The sequence below is a fragment of the Pieris brassicae genome, chromosome 11 (genome assembly GCF_905147105.1).
Source record: "Pieris brassicae chromosome 11, ilPieBrab1.1, whole genome shotgun sequence".
Lineage (NCBI taxonomy): Eukaryota > Metazoa > Arthropoda > Insecta > Lepidoptera > Pieridae > Pieris > Pieris brassicae.
In genome coordinates, this window is record NC_059675.1 from 1,148,837 (window position 1) to 1,170,727 (window position 21,891).

Sequence of the window (21,891 nt, forward strand, 5' to 3'; positions counted from 1 at the left end):
TAGCAAACCCAAAACCATTTGGTTAATGGTTTGGTTAGGTTATGTCACTCAATCGCTCTTGAGAAACTGTGGGGATTTATCAGACTAACACAAAAATTGTTTTAGTGCTTGTCTCACGATTGTCTCTGTAAAGCATAATTTTTACTGTGTTTTTCTCATAAAGAAGATAATAAAAATACAAAGGGCTCTTTGACATTCATTATTCGATTTATCAGAAGCCTGGAGTGGACAAAAAGTTTTATGTACACAATTCTTCAAACATGAGCGTATTCCAAAGACAATAGAGAATATTACTTATTTATGACGTCTTGACGTCACTTATATGAGAAAAGCCAACATTGCAACGTGTCATATGTGCACAAAGACATCTAAATAGATGACTTTAATGTTTATTATATCATTTATTTATACAAAATATATTTGTTATTTGTAATGTTAGTACATCGAAAATTGCGCAAATAACTTAAAACTTACACCAACCAAGAGATAAAACTATTTGCCCAATACGTTATCAAAAGTTAAATATGTACTTGATAATTTCTTACCGTTCCCAATTTGTTCTACCGGTGACTGGCGATGACAATCCCAAAACCACACAATCCATTCAGCACTAGCACTTTGGTTAACACTATCACTTGGTTAGCAGCACGAATGCACCATCACTCAACACTCCATGCCTTCCAAGGAAACACGATACACCTACAAAAGACAGAAAAAAACTGTCAAAAACACCGGGCACTCAAACGCACGACTTTGAACACAACAAGCGCGTGGTATGTACGCACGCTTGGCGGATACTGAGCGGCTGCGGCGAGCGAAGATACAGCGCTTAAAGCGATGTAGCTCGTTCACCGAGTTGTGGTATTCGAAATTCAAATACACAGCGATTCTCTAGCGGCAATAGTCATTTCACGCTTCACTCAATTGAAGAGTAAATTGTAAAATTACGCTTATAAAAAAACTTCCATATCTGTAAAAAAACTTACCATCGTAATTAATCGATTATAGTTTTTGTGTTTTAAATGTAATTTGTAATATAATTGAAGTGTTCCAAAAATATTTTTAAGCTAGAGAACAAAAATTCAGCGCTTCATGTGCAACGTGGCGAGGAGACGCGGGTTAAAAGGGGGACTCGGGCGAGAACATGGCTTCCAAAATTATTACACAAACATTTATGCATGAAGGGATAACAAAATGTTACCGCTGTTATACCATTCTGATTGAAGCGGATTTATTCATTGCGTCTCAATGTAAAACGAAACTAATTTACAGCAAATTATTATTGCGCATATATATTTTTGTACGAGTTATAAAAACTAAACGATATCGTAAATGTAATAATTGAATATAATAAGTAGCATATGTCCGGGGAGCCTAAATGGCTAACCCCATTATGATTAAATTTGGTATAGCCAAATGTTGTGCTTATAGGTAATTTTACGTACACGTTATGGGTTACACTTAGTCCAACTTAATGCGCCATTTTATATAGTAAAGCATACAATGATAAATTATTACTTTTTTTTTATAAAAAGAGCGTCTGCAAGAAAACACGTGAGACGATAAAAAATTAATGCTTCAACGTTCGACTCGTAAAGTTTATTTATGTACGTACCTCTACAAAGAAATGTATAATTATTACAACAATGTACTTTATTTATAGTTATTCATATTAATGATACTAAAACTTTATACCGCGTTTAGTTGAGTAATAATATTATAGAATGTGTAATAAAATCAATTTTAAATACTTGTTAGTTTTCCTTAGTTAAACAACATGTTCCATGACTCATGGAAACCGTTTAGATTGTAACTTTATCATATTATCGCTGTTACCTCAAAACAATTGGCTTTCTCAGAATCGTCGTAACTCAGCCGGATGAAGCTTCCTCGCCCAAGCAAACAATGCACACAATGGCACGTAACGTATACCGGAAACAAATCACTAAGGTTCTACTTGTCAATGTGTTATCCTCCTTTGAAGTATTATTAGTTGAAAATTTATTTATATATCGCTAATAAATAAGAAAAGTTTCAATTTAGTTTTATTTAGGCGATGCAAGTATGTTGTGTAATGATCCAACAGCTCGAAGTACTAGACGCACATAAACGGCAAGGAAATGTTTAAAAATATCAATACTTGTTTACTGTTAATCACTGAGCTGACAGCAATTTGTACACGATAACCACAACTGCAACTCAACACCATATCGACCCACTCACTCTACAATGATTGATGGCACGGTGTCAATTTCGAATTACCGCTAACACTTATTAAGTCCTGGTATAAAACCTTTCTTACAGCTAAATATGTATCACCATTTTAAGACCATTTTTTTATTATTATTTGGTCTAGGTATGTAAGACAAGGTCTACCCGACTTCATCTTTCTACCCTGCCAAACCACCTAAGCAATCATTTTCGTACCCTTGTCATAAGGTCCGTTAAACCCATAGATAGTAGTCAAGTATCACCATTACTTATCCTATAACGCAATGCTTTGCAAAATAACACATAACGTATGCTTGCCTGGTTATCGAGTTACATGTTTGATGTAATTTTTTTTACAACAGTTTTTATAATAACTAAATCAGCACGCTATTTGTAATTGGTAGAGAAATCTAATTATTCAAAAAACAAAATACAATCGTTCGTACATAATTTGGATAAACAAAACATGACTAATGCGTATGTTAATCAATTCGATAAACTAAAGGCAAGATCGATTAGCATCGTATGTCTCTCTTTAGATTATAGTATAAGCAGACTTTTAAGCCGTTAAAATGTAAACGAAGAAAACCTAATAATTACCACGAAATTTTATGTTGAAATGTAACGGTAAGTGGCGAAGTGAAGCGTACACCAAATTATTAACGCCCCAAACAATTTTGACAATACAGCGAACAGCTTTCGAGCGCGACCCTCCATTCCCAACCGCTTCAACACTCAGCGTAATTATTTCTACTTTTAAACGATTAATAATAATTTCTCGATTAATAACAATATCTCTATTTAATTATTCATGATTATGTAAAGGCGGTTGTTGAGTTAAAAGGTTTTTAGAACGGTCCGAGCCAACTAGAAAATTATGTGTAATTAAACGTCACCTGCCGCGTTCATGTCATCCCTTTCTATCCTAGTGGGCAATTCAGAGTTCTCGTTTTTTAAACACGACGTATTTGCTATATATTAAACTAAATGTAATTTGTAATAATAATAAAAGCGAGAAAGATAATTAAGCTGCTTATAAGTTAATAGGTAGGTATAATGTTCAATTTAAATTAATCTTCGAGATAAATCATTATCAAACGCACCCACGCGTGTCGTTTTCCAAACCTCGAGAGCAACGATATTATCGTATTATTGGCTAAATCTCTTTGAATTTATGCTTGCCTGGTTATCGAGTCACAGATTTGATGGCGGCTTTGTTTTTTTGATTATATATAAAACACAATAAATATCGTAAAGAGATTGGTTATCGTTTAAAATATAAATAAAATAACTAAATATTATAATAGTTCATTTAGTTAAGTCAATTTCCTCCGTGTCATTTTATCAGTGATACATACATACACAATAAGTTTTACAATACATCAAATTAGTAAGCAATCAAACCACTAAATACGATAATGACAATATATACGAAATATAACAAAGAGTTTAGTAATTATCTTAGGCGAGGTGGTTATTGTAGATCCATCACACGTCAACCGCAATAAGAAGGAAATAATTGCAGTGGGTCTATCACACCACGTCCAATGCGAACAAAAGCAATTTGTGTCCGCACGAAGTGGCTTTGTACGTGCGTGGCGTCGTAGGTGTTTATTAGTGTTCGATAGTTAGATTATACGTAGATATTGTTCGCTAGAGCCGGCCGAATTGGCCCCCGAGTCACGACCCACTGAGGTCGCTGGATATCGGTTCGTTGATCTCGAATTCTCGACGCTAACTACACGTGTTTCGGCCTCCGCACAGACCACTTCTAATTAATTTATCGGATGTAACCCGCTTCGTAAGCCGACACAGATAAGAAAACTGTATTATTTCCCTCGCATTCTTGCTAACTTGGAAAACAAAGTAACATTTGGCGGATATCCAACGTCACTATCATATTATCTGATTTAGTATTCTTGCATGACCAAAATGGAGTTCCTAAGAAATGCGCGGTTGAGAATTCTTATTATATCAACTTCGTGAACTGTGCCGTTTGTAACAGAGAGCTCTATGAATCACCTAGGAGTAAATAAAAAGATTTTCAAGATACCCGCGGACATGTCTTTTAAAGATTCTTGGCACTGCCAACCAAATACTCATCACAAACACGCAACACGCGAGCATGGTTTAACGACAAATATTAACGACGCTTGATTTGTTTTGACGTGTTAATAGTGCCGATTTATAAAAGACAATAAAATATGGATATCACGAAAAGCAGCTGATGTGATAAAAATCTTTTTCCATTATTCCGGGGGAGACAAATATCGCTCGGCTCACGGCATTCCCTCATTAAAACGTCCCAACGGCTGTAGACTATAGTCCCCTTCGATTCGATAATCGATTTTATTGCCGAACGATATAAACTAAACGATAAACGTTGGTTTACTTCAAATTTCGTTGCCCGCAAATCAATCGAGATATTATTTCAACACGGGTTTATTATGATATGACGGAATAACTAATCGCTCTAATTTGTTGGCAACGAATACTGCTAGATGGTATTTGGATGTAATTTATAAACATTTCAATTTGAATTAATTATTATAATATATCGTTATCCTACAACCTCTGAGCTGTCTTCAATTGAATAAATAATATTTATCGTACTTAAATAATTTAAAGCTCTTCCAAATTATAAAAATACGACCATTTTTGTTGTATTTTGACAGCTTCAAATTGAACCAGTCAATTAGCATAAAATCTTTTTTTATTAGTAATCCAAAACAGATTACATAGATAAACTAAATATATTGAGAAACAGAAAACATAAGTAAGTACATCCATAGACAAAAATATGAAAAAAATGAAAAATGCCTCTTCAAACATTTCCCCGCACGCCCTCTTTGGTGAGGTGGAAAATATCAATTTCCTCGAAAACTCGAAATTTACATCTATGTCTGCCTCAACTCTAAACAACTTCATAAACTCTAAACCAAACAATCTCAATATAAAAAATGAAATTAATAATTTAATGTCCTGCCCACTACATATCTTCATGTACACAGATTCTACATAATGTAATAAATATTGGCATACTATTTGAAATTATTGGCTACATTTGGCATGAACAATATAGGAGAATTTATTCGAGAAATTTAAGTTGGAGACATTTATAATTTAATGCAGATCTTACTACGCTGTATAGTTTCACAGATAATATGCAAGGTAGTCGAGCAAAATCCTCGGTTCTCTGTCTACTTGCATAATAATGTAGTCGGTGGGAAGTCAGCTCTCCGGGTAAATTTGCTTTGAATCCGCCTGCATCTCCCCATTTATGATAAAAATGTGCAACCTAAGCACTTAAAAAACTCCGAATCCACAAACTGCTGCCTCTAAACGAATACTTTTCTTTTTAATACACTTTAAGAGTTTTGCGCAATCGTAATTCCCGCAAACTCATTTAGAGCGAAATATTGAATGTGTTATTTATATTAGGTAAATGTATTAAAAGTACAATAAAATTAAACGGTAAATGTTTTTGTTTTCATCAATCAACGTCATAGTTATGAAAAGGCGCTGAACAATTCTTTTGTGTCCAACCAGGTCCATAAGCAAGAAAAATGAAGGTTTAAAAAGTTTTCTTTGTACGAAACAATAATAGATTAATGCGTGACATATATCGAGCTTGGCAATAGCATAATTAAATGACATGATATCGCTAAAAGATTTAACAAACAAGAATGTTCAGTCCGTGGCAATGGAATTAAAATACTATTAGGCCAATACAAAGTTGATTGAGTCGGCGAGAGGAACGCGGTTGGCAGCAGCCATCCGCTCGCTCCGCTCCTGTAATTTGATTTGGGGCGCCGCGGGGAGGGGGCGCCGGGATCGATATGGCGGGGGGCGGGGTACCGCGGCGAGGGGCGAGGGCGCGGGGGGGGGACCACCAGGCGCGTGTTGTTATGGAAACCGTAGCTACCCCGCGCCGTCAGATTTCACCGAATGTCACACTAAATTAAACAAAGGATATCGTTTTCAGGTGCCCGAACTTCAGTAATTAATTATAAATCAAGTTGAATATTGGGGATTCCTGAATGGAACATCACTATCGACTTAAACAACATTATAATAGTAAGTATTCACGCTTGATCAGTTTGTTTTAATTGGTAAAGCATTATTTGTATTTTATTATGTTACTCTCTTGCAATGGAACGTTAATACTCCTGCAAGTAACTAGGATCGCATAACGCTATCAGTATTAGTGGAACGCAATATTGTCGAGATATGGCTCTTGAATTTCAGACACAAAGGCCTACGCGAACCGTTAGAAATGCGATTATTAAGATCAACTTGCTCAGTTTACTCGCTTCAAATCAAATATTATTCACTTGAATATGATTAAATTGTCATGGAATCGATTTACTATATCAAATTGTAGTAATGCGATATGTTTAACGACAGATTTATTAGAAACTAAAGAGACATTTTCAATGTGACGATTGTTAAACTATGTTAAAATATAGCGTCGCCTCTCTCGATAATCATTTCATAATTTCAAAGCATAAAATGGCTTACAAGAGAGTAAGATGCAAATGTACATCTGTCTCGTTTCCACTAGAGCGTTCCGTGAGATTTAAAAATGGAATTTTTAATCCGAACATTAATCCACTCTCAACGATGAAATAATAAAAACCTCGCGAATTAAGCGCCAAATTGTTGTCTGAATCCAGACAAAAGTCTCATAAACAATAAAAAGTAAATCGTTTTAGTACAGACATAAAAATACAAGCTTAATAACTAATAAGAGATCAAAGACCGTAGTACATGAGATCGCTCGAAGCGATAAGTACACTTCCACACGTTTCTTTGTAGATTTTTTGCTCCAAATATATTAGATAATGTGTCTTTGTGGACGTGTTTCGAGTTACAATTATAATAAGCGTAATAATATAATTACATTTAGTATTATGACAAAAAACATGTTACTTTACGAGTTACGGTATTTAAACATTAATCAAATCTAATACATGAAAATGTCTGCAATCCCCTAAAGAAAAATTAATTTAATTAAACTTAAATATCATCTAAAGTCTCCTTAAACCTTTGAAGCGTAATAAACTCGAAATCGTGTTACGAACTCAGATAAAATATTTTCAAGAAAAAGGCAAAAACAGCATCTGTTTTTGCCTTTGCCACTTTATGAAGGAATATATTTTACTGGTGTGGTTTTAAATTGTTCTGAGACAATGCGTATTTTTTATTCAGGGATATAAAGATATATATACCTTTATATCCCTGAATACAAGTTATAATTAGATGTTTGATGTTGTTGTTGTTTTTGTCTTTAAACTGAAAAAATAAGAACGATTAGAACCCAAAAAATATTAGTAATAGGTACCAGGAACATATGAAAATATACACAGCAATTAAATGAGTTGATGATGAACATGCAAAACGTATGTAAATCTGATAAATTTGTATTAATTGTTAAGTGGTTTTTAATGCTAAAAGATTGCCACAATATACAATTTTTAATGTGACAAGCACTTATAGGCAAACATGACACACACGAAGAGATAATACAAATATTAAACAAAACAATTGAAATTACGAAAACTAAACAAAAATCGATTTTAAAGTATGAGGGAGGGGAGTAACCTTGGAAATCCAGACCTAGCTCGTTTATCAGATATCAGAATGCTCAATCTGGACCTCCGTGAGCTTTCACCAAAAAGCGTTCTTCGGAAAGAAATGATGGGATGCTTGGGGTATCTAGAGGGTTCACGAAATTTAAATTTTGTTAAAATGTGATTGCCTGATTGTTAAATAGTTTTAATGCAAACGATACATTCATTAATTGTTAGGTGTCGTTTTAGAACTAAAGGAAAACACGATGGTCTCTGAATATGTAATAACAATTGAATCACATAATGAACAGTGCACAGATTAAAAACAATTTTATGTATTGGCACAATTGATATCATTGTTTGTAATTTTAAATTGATGTTACGTTATAATAATCTTATGAAATCGTTAAAACTATATGTAATGTATTATATTAATAATATATATATATATATATATATATATATATAATATATAAATTATAGCAGAACCAATTGTTTTTTAATAAAATACTTTCGTTACATAGATACCAAAAGGACTATAAACTTTTTAATGACCATAAACTACTTAAATAAATAATCTATGGTTTATTGTTTCCTTTTTTTTATGCAATAGCAGGCAAACGGGCAAGAGGCTCACCTGATGTGAAGCGATACCGCCGCCCATGGACACTCACATTGCCAGAAGGCTCGCAAGTGCGTTGCCGGCCTTTCAAGAATTGGTACGCTCTTTTCTTGAAGGACCCTAAGTCGAATTGGTTCGGAAATACGTCAGTGGGCAGCTGGTTCCACATAGTGGTGGTGCGCGGCAAAAATTGCCTTACATTTTTGACAACTCAAGACATTTTTTAAATGTTATTTATATTCCAAGACAGGACTGTTTATTATTATAACAGAACAGTAGCGGAGAATATTAAATTGAGTTTACATAATTTTGGTAGATGTTATTGTATATTTTGACGACTAAATGTGGCGTTATTTCGTAAATGCGTTTCGAGAACAATGAACGAATTCTGGGAAAAGAGAAATTAATTGCTGCACTTGAGTCAGACGTTTGTGAGAATAAACCACTGGATCCTGGCTACAATAATTATTATAACAAAGAAAATGAACAACCTATTAAAACAGTCTCCGCTTTTAAATTTTTTGCAATTATTTTCATGTAATAAGAGGCAAACGTGCAGGAGGCTCACCTGATGTTAAGTGATACCGTCGCCCATGGACACATTGCTCGCAAGAGCGTTGCCGGCCTTTGAGAATTGGTACGCTCTTTTCTTGATGTAACTTTACTTTAGGAGTGAGTTATATTATAGTATATAAATAATATATATCTGAATCTGGTTAGTAATATATAGAGACATTTATTTGTTACTAAAATATAATCTACTAGGAAACTATAAAGTGCGGTTAAGCAACGCGTTCACGCGTTTTGTACGTTTGAAAACTATTTTTTTTAACAAGGGTTACACACCCTAGTATCAGGAGAGCATAGATTTAGTAGTTGTCTCAACAATAAAACAATCACACTTCTATTACATAAGATCTCATGGGAATGTCTTTGTTACGTAATCATAAAAGATATTATTTTCACAAAGAAATTTTAGAATACAATTGTGCGTAATAGCTTTTACATTTGTCAAAATTCGATTACAATTTCACGGTGGACAGATTACAGACAATGCAAAAGAGTTGATAACGAACCACAAATAGCTATGGAATGTTTTGTGTTTATCACTCCATGATCAATATTCTAACACAAAAGTAACAAGGCATTCTTTTTCGCTTATAGCTTCCTAGTACATTTATCAAAATCGTCTATTATATATATATTATAATTTATTATATATATCTCATATATTTTATATATATTATCTTATAACTAATAATTTATAATAATGTCGGATTGCAATGAATTAATTAACTTTCGATTGGATCTATGATGAGCGTCAATGTTTACGAAATTGTTTATGCTCTCTAAAACAACCTTTACATGCAATTAAAGCAATGGTAATAATAAATGAAGCTACAACTCGATCAGGTTTACAAATAGTATACTTGTTGCCGGTTGAAATTCTAGTAAAACCGTAAAATATTTATTCAAAGTGTGATGGATGTTTGAGCGTTGGCGTCGAGCGCTGTTTTCATCTAAATTTTATCGTTTTATTCGTATTGACATATCAGACGAGTCGCATTTTAAATTGTATTCGAGTTGATATAGATCACGGTTTTATTAAATTGAAGCGTATCACAAACGTTTTTTTAGAAAAACTAATGCTTTAAAATTCAGCACGGGATCAGACTTTTTCAAGTTTAATTGTTTTTTGTATGGATTTACGTAGTTTAGTATTAAAAGAGACATACAACAAAACTCATTTAGCGGCTTAAATATCCATAGAACATAAAAACAAAATCGCCCAAAACAAAATCGACCAATCTACATCCGTAATTTTAAAACAAAAAAGCCTTCAAATACATGTCATTAATCTGTGTCAACACACTAAAACCACAGACGATATACTCTATGCCAACTCAAACAAAACCATAGAGCCTGACCTTATTTATAAATACACGCATTATCAGTTTCAAGTTACAGTACAATGTTATTATCTTGTTAGGCGACACCAGCAAAGCCTTACATCATGGCTCAATGAAGGCATTAGTCCGTAATCGATTCTTGCCTCATAATGTCTTTATATTTAGTAGATTATATCGCCACTTGCGTCACTTGCTTGATAGGGTTTTCTCTTTAAGGTTTAATGATTTATTTGAACTTGTGAACTTTACGTCACATACTACATGTAAACACAGATAAAGAGCTATTAATTTGTAATGTGTATCTTACGCAAGAACAGTTATATTGTTCTGTGTAAACGAATTACGTATGAAAAGGCCCTTTCCAGCCATGTGCTTGTTTTTTTTTATGTTACAGGAGGCACACCTGATGTTAAGTGATACCATGAACACTCACTATTCCAGAAGGCTCAGAAGAGCGCTGTTGTTTTCTGTCTTGCCGTTCGATGATGAAACTCAGCTGCAGAATTAATCGGATCAACTCCTCTGAACACTCTCCATGGTAAATGCGGTATAAGATGAGAGAGATCCCACATCTCTGCGCAACGCTCAAGCCTTTCGGAGAGTGTCTGGTCGTCGACGCTCGCTCTTCGTTGAATACAGTCAAGCGGAAGGAGCTGGTACTGGAAAAATCCCGCCCAGAGGTGAGAACAGTATATTGCTCCATGTATGGCCGAATTTGCGCTTAACAGAGTTGCCAGCGACTGCCCTGAGGAAGCTTCTTAGAGGCCAATATAGAATTTCCTTCCAAACGATGCTAGCAGAAGCTTAAAGTAGAGTTTCATCGATCGATGCTTTTTAGGTAGTAAAAAATATTTACTGATACATAGTCTAAGAAATAATTGTATTCAAAGAAGATTTTATGTTAAATAACGTCATTAAGCCTCAATCAAGCTTATGATTATGAGATTTTGGAGAAAAAAAAACTAGTAAGATGACAAGTGTTAAGAAAAACATAGTATTTTCTTTTACGAATTAATAGTCATGTCAACACTGGATCAAATTACTTAAGAAATCTTGTGGCATACATGTTCTGTACGACGAGGCTTGCATTTTAATGAGTTTATAGCAGCGAATAGGCTTCTGTGGCTCCTTACTTTGTTGCCACTTTCTGGCAGTATTCGCTGGCATGGTAACAGAAACTTCAATACAATTTAAAACCTAAAAATATAAGACATATTAAGGCAATGCAAAAATAATAATATCTGTAAACATCAAGTACTTGACAGTGGTCAGTCATAGATATTATTTATAACGGGTCAATTGTCAATTGAACAATTTATTAGCGAGTACTTTGTAGGCGTAGTTCGTTCTTCAAGGGATTTTTGTTTATATGAATTTATGATTTAGAATAGTCATGCTTTCATGAAGACCGCTTCTTTGGTTCCACATAACCTCATATTTAGATAAATAAATTAAAACGCTTGAACAACCAAAATAGGTTTACTCTGAATAACACGAGCAAAGTCTAGTAGTAAAGCAAGCGATAGTTAAGTGTCAATCCTTAGGGGGTGTACTATCATATGGTGAAGCCACTGTGAGGAAACCGGCTAGTCAAAACCAACAATCAACTGCTTATATATGATAAATGTCAAGATTTTTTTGAATTTCACTTAATATGACTCAAAACTTAGGGATTAAAAATGGCGGAAAATTTCTTGCCAGTTCTTTTTGGCCGCTCTACGTTTTTGACATGCGAACTGGTAGTAAATGTAAATTTAGAATTAATTTAACTTCTTTTCTGACGTTCAGAAGTGTACTTATATGAATAAAGTTATTTTGACTCGACTTGACTTGAATAAATGTAATCTTTGTAACAATTTTCATCGTTACTCAACAAGTCGCAATCAAGGTGTAACGTGTTAATTAAAATTTATATCCCATTGAGTATTTTATAACTTCAACGCATATCATGTTTAATTGAGGAAGTATACCGATTATACGAAATCGGACCGTGTACTAACAGTAAAACCTACCAGACCGTGGAAAATCCGGCATTTTAGGAAAAAAAACCACGTTTAGCGGTTCACGATTATAAAATTAACAAATATAATTAAGATTCATGAGAACACGAACAAAAAGACAGTCTGCTATTTATAGTTTGAGAATTTATTTTCAACTTCAAATGGATTTAAAGAAAATTTGCGTTTGTTAGTTACTTTGTTCCACATTTCGGAAATTTATTTAAACTATAACTTTCCTCATCATAAAATGCGTAACTTTCATTAAATACCTGAAGGTGTTCACGGTGCAATTGAATAGGCTCATTTATATCACCCAGGAGATAAGAAACATAAAAGGTCGGGCGATGATGCTAATACAGTGAACTTAACCTGGCCGGCACCTTGCGCGTCGCTTCGTCCCAAACTGGTTCTTTCGACCTTCAAGTCTTGCCTGACGCCTAGCATTTATGTTACCCTGGTACTGCCGATCGGTATACCTGATCGGTTTTTAAGAATCAATCATTTTTTTTTATATTCATTCCGATTACAACAAACATACAATTGTCGAGCATTAAAATAAAAAAAATGAGGAGTCATGGAACAAAAAGAAAAAAAAACAACATATACAAACTTTCTTTTTACTGACTAAAAAAAGACGTGAAGTGGAAATGTCACAGAGCCGAAAAAAATTTTTTTTGTTCACAAATTACTATGGACTCTTCCCATTGTATATATACATTATTTACATTAACGTCCATATAGGTTTTAAAAATGATCAGAATCGTATTCGATTTATATCCGCATTGTATGCGGTAAAGTGGGCGGCTTATCAGAACGATCTAGCCCTTACGCTGGCCCTTGCCGCTGGCGTGTACTATCTTTTGTATATTTACACATTGCTTCAACATTTAAATTTAAACTCTCCAAGGAGTCAAGAGACAGGGGAATGTTCTAACGCTTAGGAGTCGCAATAAAGCGTCTATTACATAATCTTAACATGCTAATAACTTATGAGCGCTTGGTAAAATCAGTTAATTAGATTTTGAAAACTCATGATTAATAATTAATTACTTTGTACGAAAGTTTAAACTATATATGGGGATATGTAATTAAATAATATTATTATGATCCATAAATTATCATTAATGTTAACGATAACATGAAGTTATCTCAATACATATAAACACTTACATGCCACTGGCGTCTGGTTATGATAAGTACGTTTTAAATAAATTTATATCCAGATAAATTATTAATGTGGCACATTGTTGTATTTTGTGGACAATCGAAACTCATAAATAAATCTTTCTAAAAATAGATAGAGGGAATAAAAAGTAAATTATAATTAGTTAATATATTAATCAAAAAGTTCGTTGTAACATGTCGACGTTGTCGGCCGAAGAAAATTGGAAAAACAAGTGAAAATTTGAAAAGACACCGGAATGCGGCGTGTCACTTTGGGCTAATGAAAAAGTCTTCAGTCTAACATTCGTGAATCGCGACAGTATAATCGCGTGAACGTCGTAATTGGTCTTAATCAAGCGAGATGGCGTGACGCTCGGGACAAAGTCGGTTCTATTGAAACTATTAGTAAACTTTATTGCTTGAATAATTTAATTGTGGATCCACTCGATTCCAAATTATCGTAATCTATACTCGTCTACTGCCATTACGTTATAAGTTTTACTACAGCCATTTGTTAACGTAATAAAAGGCTCCTTTTAAAGCATGAATAAGTGCTCATTCATGTATTATTTACGGCTCGCTTCTCAGCTCTTTGTGGTTTAAACATAAATTGAGTTATTTATGAAAAGATAATGAGTAGGCTTTGTTGGGAACAAAATGTCGTCGCGTTTATGAGATTGTAAGATTTCATGTCGGTAATTGCTTGTTACGTCAGGCGGTAATGTCCTTAGACATTTCTCTCGGGACGCATTACCGCCTAGTATGGTGATTTACGATCCGAGTACTGTGTGGATGGTAACGCTCGGTAGAGACCGGTTTGGTCGAAAAGACAAAGCTTGTTAAGAAATAGAAGTGAATTGAATGCTAAACGTGTGGACATGAATGCATGATTCCATTTAAACAAGTACTACAAGCACGAGAAACGTGTTTCAAACACCTATTGAGCAACTAACGTCACAAACACGGCTTTCGACCTTTTTTAATATTGCGAACGCGATGAACGAATTTATAACCTTCACAATGACTCAATCCGCACAGTCCTTCTGGGAACAAATTGTCAAAACACTCAGGTAGATTTCAAATAGAAAAAAAAAACAAAAGAATTCTAATTTACCGATGATTCACGTCGTGGCATTTTTACAAACACAAAGTTCCATCTATTAAGTAAGCTTCATCGAAAGCAATAAAACAAAGTGTTTTCGAAGTCTCATTGAGTATTTGATGTTGTTGGTGGGTCGTGATTAAATGGAGCCCCATTACATTAGCATAGCGTTTAGTTGAAGAACAAGTCTTGGAATTGAACATTGGATGCGATGCGCCTCGGGCACGCGGCAAATTGCCAGTGGGCGGTGCGGCGCGATATGATCCCGCGACCCCTCGATAAATATTCCATCTAACTCGCATGCCTCCCACCAATAAAACATTTCAATGTCGAGAATGCCTAAACAAAAAGCACGTAACAAAGAAAGTCTCTCTGAATGTAAATTAAAATTAATCCACCCGGAAAACAGAAGGATATGAAAACTCAAACAAAAGGGACAAAAGAATTTCAAAGTGGAATCGGACGGAAATGAAGGAGCAAAAAGAAAAGGTAGAGAGAGCTCTCGAGCCGCGACCTGTCGGATACCAGGAGTGCATACCGCAACGGAGTCCTCAAATTCAACATCGAGATCTAATCAAGTGTGATTTTAATAGACTGCGATGGCGATTTATTACGAATTAATAGATTTGAAATTGATGTAGATTTTCAATTTTATATAACAATGGAAAGCAAATAAATGCCCGGGAGCTGACGCGAATGATACAATAATAAAAAAAAGAAAATGCGTATTTGTGTTTGAAATAAATCCATCGAAAGCGGTCACGGAGCGACAACATTTGTTTCATTCCAGCGTTATATTGTTCAGGAAATAAGTGGTGCGCGTCAATAGGCGATTCTATAAAAGCGAATAGCAAAAGTTCGTGTACAGAGCTCGTAATGTTTCTGTTTCGCGGACCGCCCGCAGCGCCCCCTGCAGCCCGAACAAAAAATCCACGGAGCGGAGCACTAACGACGCGGTTTATAAAAAAGCAACGTGACTAATTGGATTCAGATAGTCAACTGACCGCGAACATGCTCATGATTGCACGTCATTTAGATAATCATTCGATTTATGTTTCTGATTAAGCTATGAATCCATTTTGCAACTTAATATCGTAATCAACTAGCTAATAATGCCTATTTTGTTGCCATCATATGTTAAATATTGTAATGTGCCCACACTATCTCTGGAGCAGATATTTTTTATATTTATTATTATTATATATTATTATTTATTTAACTTAGATTTCTTTTTATGACCATGCTCGCAATGTTCTTCGTCGCTCATGGCGTAGCAAGAAATTAATTGGAACCCACGACGTTAGCCTGAGTACCAGGCTAACATTGCACTTAGTAGGTATAATATTTAATACAGAACATTTTATAAAAACTTTTTGCTACCTAGCTGTGCGAGTGTGTGCCATAAACTATCCAACACTTTTTTGAATTTAGAACTTATATACCAAATAGCGTGTGTCGTAAATAATTTCTTCCATTTTTGCACATTTTTCGCAGCTTGCCAATTGGCCGATAAAAGTAATTATTATCATTGATTCCTTAAAACAGCAATTGCTAACAAAAACAACAAAAAGCAAATTCTTGAAGCTATTTAAGTATCTATTTACGGAAAATTATAAATGTCACAGTCTAATCAACAGGATAAGGTGTCGAGTTAATTATGATAATAAAATGTTTCTATGAAGATTATATTAACTGTTCATTATGCTAAATAGAAAAATAACTTATAGAACTTATACCATAAATATCATAATTTTGACTGTAAACTGTTAAAGAATGCGAAAATTTTATTTATTACATCTCGCGTAAATAAAATCAATCTAAAACTTTTAAGTTGATTAAAATTATTTTAAATGGTAACACAAAATAATAAAAATCTATATGCATACATAAGTATTAAAGCAAAACTAATGGCTGTTTATGGAATGTTGCCATGTGTAAAGATTATAATATCGCTTTGATAACAGTGAGTTTATTTGTTAGCTGCTAAAAGTATTTTTAACGTTAACCTTGGCATATTCTCATTATACACTAACTATGAATAATCCTAAGTAAACATACAATATGTATTATTGTTTTTGAATTATTTAACATATTTATATTAATTTTTTATCCTCATCCCACGGCGCGTTATTCCCAAACATATTTTAATTAAAATAAATTCAACTTGCGATGTCGAAGGTCGAGAAACGAGCACATGAAGTTTTTACGCTGTTTACGAACGATGTAGACGTCTTGATTGTTTGAAAAAGGGACCTTAGATATTGGTCCGTTCGTATTTCTGTCTGATTAAGGTTTTACTTTAATTCTTAATAAAATACGTAATAGTATACACGTACAAGCAAATAGCGCTAGCATGTTTTGTCACCTTCGTGTATTTTTAGAATGACAAGAGAGTGATAGGGACACAACATTCGATAGATTTATTGACGTGAATTTGTTAATGGTTTTCATTTGTTTTTATAAGTGTTTTAGACTAACGATGAGATTTAATCTGTATTTTCGTAATCGGGAAACCTCAAACATTTCGTTTTGTCAAGACTGAATGCTCAAGATGTATGTCATAGGGCTTTTACATACGTTTGCAATGTCGTAACATCATAATAATGCATTCGTTGCACATTTTCAACAAAAATTACAAGAAAGAGCTTTAAAACAAAGAATTGATATTTTGAATAAGTAATTTAAACTAAGATAAATCAAATATTACACCAGTTTGCTTATCATCTCATGCCAGCCGCCTTCCAACACATTAACCGATCTTATCTAAGTATTTTCTTTTGTTTCGAATACTACCTACACAGGTAAGTATTATGATAAGGTGTTTCCTTTTTTAACGGTAATAAAAAGGTTTTATATTTCGTTTAGTGTATACGTCGCTTATTAAAACCTAAACATAACAAATTTACAATTTTCTTAACCTACATAGTAATTGTAACAATAATTAAAATTAATAAAAAGTTCATTTAGATTTGTTGATCTGTGTACGGATTTAAATTTAGAGGTTAGGCTTTTCATTTTTTATGATTCAAAGCGGCTTTGTGTTATGTTACACAGAAGGATAAAGACGCTAGTAAGAAATGGCTATGTATGTATGATACCTTCTTCGTTGCTAGCATCTTTGTACATTGTTACAAACCAATTTTTAAATTTTTATAAATTATACAGAGCGAGTGATGAGTTCAATTAAACAAATGTTTGACGTCGAATAACCAGGAGTCTCAGTTCAGAATAATATGCTAATCTATGATATCTTTATCGTTGTAATAGGTACAATGGGCAAAACACTGCTAAATACTAACCTATTTACGTAAATTTCAGACAAAGCTATAATAGAAAAATATATAAATCTCTATAGTTAATATTATTTTTAATAAAACCATATTCGAATACTGTTTTGTTAGGACTTTGTTAGCAAAGCAATTACTTTAGGTATGTCTAGGGAAGGCTTGCTTTATCGGTTCCCTTGCGGTCTAATGGGACGGCAAACAGCCTACCGCGTGTTGACACGCTGTGATTCGGATGCTTTATAAATATTTCGAAGGCAGAGCCATAAGCCATTATCCCATTAGGAGCTGGAAAGGGTTATTACTCACCCACGTTGTGTTATCCGCTTTGACTCAACATAACTTACTGATAGACGCATAAATTACTCTCAGAATTGTCAACGTTATTTTAATGTTTCTACATTTAAATCTTTGTGTATCTTACAAATGATTTAAAATTATCAATACTTTGTTATAAGAAGGTTCAGTTTCAAACCACTTACGAGACACCCCTCTCCCCACTTCCACTTCCCGCATTACGCTTTCCTATATCTAAAACCCTGGATGGAAAACGATTTACTATATGATAATTTATACATAAAGCTCACCTTAAGCTTAGCCGGCTCAGTCCAACCGCCAAAACAATCCACAGCTTTGTTTCAATACGATCGATACGCACCGAGCACACCGTAAAAGCAAAGTAAATTACTTTTAATCACCATTCAGCACATAAACGAACACGGCCGACTCGTTTCACAATATAAATCGTTTCGAACTTCACACATTCACGTTCAATAGAACATACAATCGCCAGTCAATCCTTGGGGCCATGTAATCAAATCCATAGTAGGTATAAACAAATAACACTGATGATTTTACGGTAGAAACACTAGTTTTGCGTAGTGCACGTCAGCGCCGCTTCGAGTCGGCGGATGACCGCGGAACTCGTGAAGCGAGGAACGCTACGTGTCGAGACCGGTACGACATGGGAGCGAGCGGGACGGTCTTATCCTTTTAGTATACAAGTTGAGGAAGGACAGCTAATACTTTACGGGCTATAGATGAAAAGGGCGCATACTGATTACGACTGGCGGCGTCTGTCGCAGCATTTTACTATCGGAGATTTAATCCGGAGACGGACCGGAATGAAATAGATAACAATTGCGTCCTCAGTGGCAGTCATGAACGCTCATTCATTATAATTGAAATTATCAGGCATAAGTTGCGTGTACGGTCATTGACCTCTCACTGAATTTACTAGGACATTTGGAAAAACAAAAGAAATTACTAACTTTGTATTACGCTTCCAGGCTCACGCATACATTAAAATAAACAGTTTTTTTTACTAAAGGGCATGGCAGAAAAATAATACTAAAGTAATTTTAAGCAATTCGCCCAGCCATTTCGCATCCGAACTAAATAAAGAAGTTTTAAATAAAACACAATATGCATCATATTTACATGTTTATTACTAGATTAAAGACCACTTTGAAAGTGTCACTAATTCTTCGTAGACCATCTTTAATACAATTTAATTTAAACATCTTAAATACCTAAATAATTTAACCTTACACTAATGAAAACGCTAAATCAAGAAATATGCGTAAGAGAAAATATCCACGAGTAGCTAGTCCCTTTGTCTTCGGTAGCTTAAGATTAATAATGTCCGTACATCTTCAAACCAAACTCTTCATAAATGTACATGTGTATAACTTGTATTACAAAACGTTTAATTAAATGTATAACTCTTTGCTATGGGATTCAATTAGTGGCTACTAAAAAATGTTTAAAAAAAATGCTGCTAAAATTAAGGATGTTAAATCTGTACTATTTGCTTTAAAATCACATCATTGCAGCGATGCAGGCCTTCGATGTCCGAGGTCCTCCATCTGCCTCAGGTAAGCAATAACCATTAAGACAACTCGACCAACTAGGCCATATTTTAGAAGCTTCGTGGTTGCTCCCGGAATCCCGGTTGCTCTCAGTGCGGTCTATTTAAAAAAAAACCAATCATTTCAAAGTTTTATCATGCTTTTGTAGTAAGATTCGCATCAGACACGATTTAAAAAAAAACTACAATTATTTGGCAAATAGCCGTATTTAAAAAAAAACACAAATATTTACAAACGCAACTTAAAACACCACAAACACAGAAATTTCCTTAATATTAAGATATTTAATTTTACAAAATTACGGTTAGATGCTATGATGACTTGTTGGACAAAGATGTTGGCCACTGTACATGCCACTTTCTTCCATCACTTTAAACCTAGCGAAGTTTAAAAAAATCAGCCTCACGACTAAGCGCAAACTTTGAGTCCTATAACCAACCAATACCGTTTCAACATACAAGAGCCTGCTAATAAAAGGTACAGTAGGTACCTACAGATACCGGCAAACTTCTTGAGCATTAAACAAGGGAGTGGGGGAAAGTTGGCGCATCGTACACAGCGCGGGACGCAAACGTCAACTGATTTACCAATCACGCGATCGACACGTCATTCTCCCGCAGCCGAGCACCGCGTCTGCGCAGGCAATGACATTTGTTCAAGATGTTTGCCGGTATCTATACCGATCGTTTTATTTAACATTTCGCTGAAAAATAATTTGCATAAAACCATAATTAACATTCAATTCAATAATACAATTAAGAAGGGATGGCGGAGATTTTCGCGTTCCACATTATTCGAGATATTTGATTTTAGATGACCATAATTGTACAAAAAAAACATGAATAAATAACATTTGACGTATGCATTGTAGTTACAACCAATTGTGTTAGGGAGCGTTCGAGTATTACGTAATGAATTGGGGGGGGGGGGGGGGGGTTCCCCACTTGTACAACGTTACGATGCGGGGATTGATAATATTATTTTTGACTTTCCAGTACTTTACAACACATAATGGTAAGTTTGAGGTATAAAGAGTCACTGGGGGGGTAGCCACGAAACGTTTGACCATTGGATACAGAAAACGTTACGGTGCGTTTCATGGGGGGGGGGGGGGTGTCAAGAATCTCCAAAAATTGCGTGACGTAATTCTTGGACGCTCCCTTAACTGGATATTAGTTTTACAGAGTAACCTGCCTGTGTTTAATTTAGCGAACACAGCAGATGCTGAAAATATTGCCCATAAAGCTTCTTTTTCACTCTTTTTCAGCTGCTTGCTCATAGTGACAAAGCGGCATGAACCGTTTCGTATCCCATAGGGCAAGTATAGATGTATCCAAACGCCATAAATAATTACAAGTATTTGACAAGATTTCATTACTAGCAATTACTAGTTGTCTTCAAAGCTCAAATACATATGAAACTTAAAATTAATAAACTAATTTTTATATAGAAATAACAGTTACCGGAAGCATGAGATGCTAGAACAACATTGTCAAATCAAATCTCTTTAAAGTGAAATCAAAAATAAAATCCAGGTACAAATCTTTAATTTATAAAGCCAGATTTTTTCAGCCAATTTCATAAATGTTTTTTATTAAATAAAAAAAATCTTCATTTATAGAACATTCACCTCTGTTGGCACAGTTAATACAATAAAATCCATATTTAACTCTTTCCGTAATGATTGTATTGTATAAAAAGTTATAGCGATAAAATATTTACAAGTATTTCACGATATTAAAAATATCTTTTAATTCTTTATGTCGTTTTTTGTAGAGATTTAAACATGCCAGAGACACCAAACAATTTGTTGTAAGAGATGCAAGAGATGCAGTTAACGTATTACATTATTCTTCTCTTTATTATTTTATTTTATTTCGTAATAAAAGCTTACAATTTTGACTTTAAAATTCAAAAAAATCCAATAAAAAATGTACACAGATATATGTGAATAAAATCATGCAATAATAGAATTTGCCTGTAAATTGTGATATTAATAGATGATTGTATATTAGATTGGCACGTAGCGCCATCTAGCGGGAAATATCGCAATTAATGTTACCGATGAATTATTTAATATTTTGACCATACAATTTTAGTATCGTAAATTGTATGTAAAAATAATGTTTTATTTCATAAATTTGATTTAATACT

General features: G+C 34.2%; 1 protein-coding gene across 7 annotated transcripts in view; it reads right to left on the bottom strand.

Annotated features, from left to right (window-relative positions):
* The window catches only part of LOC123716028 (zinc finger protein 608-like), a 76,253-nt gene extending 57,489 nt beyond the window's left edge, over positions 1-18,764 (bottom strand). For 6 of the 7 annotated variants that reach the window (XM_045671507.1, XM_045671510.1, XM_045671508.1 and 3 more), the window contains exons 1-2: positions 18,454-18,764; positions 546-699 (exon numbers count right to left, since the gene is read on the bottom strand). The gene's annotated coding sequence lies outside the window, so the exon portion shown is untranslated. Of the gene's footprint in view, positions 1-545; positions 700-1,836; positions 1,895-18,453 lie in introns of those variants that run through there. The other variant, XM_045671506.1, reaches the window with a different exon arrangement.
* Positions 18,765-21,891: the final 3,127 nt, after the last annotated feature.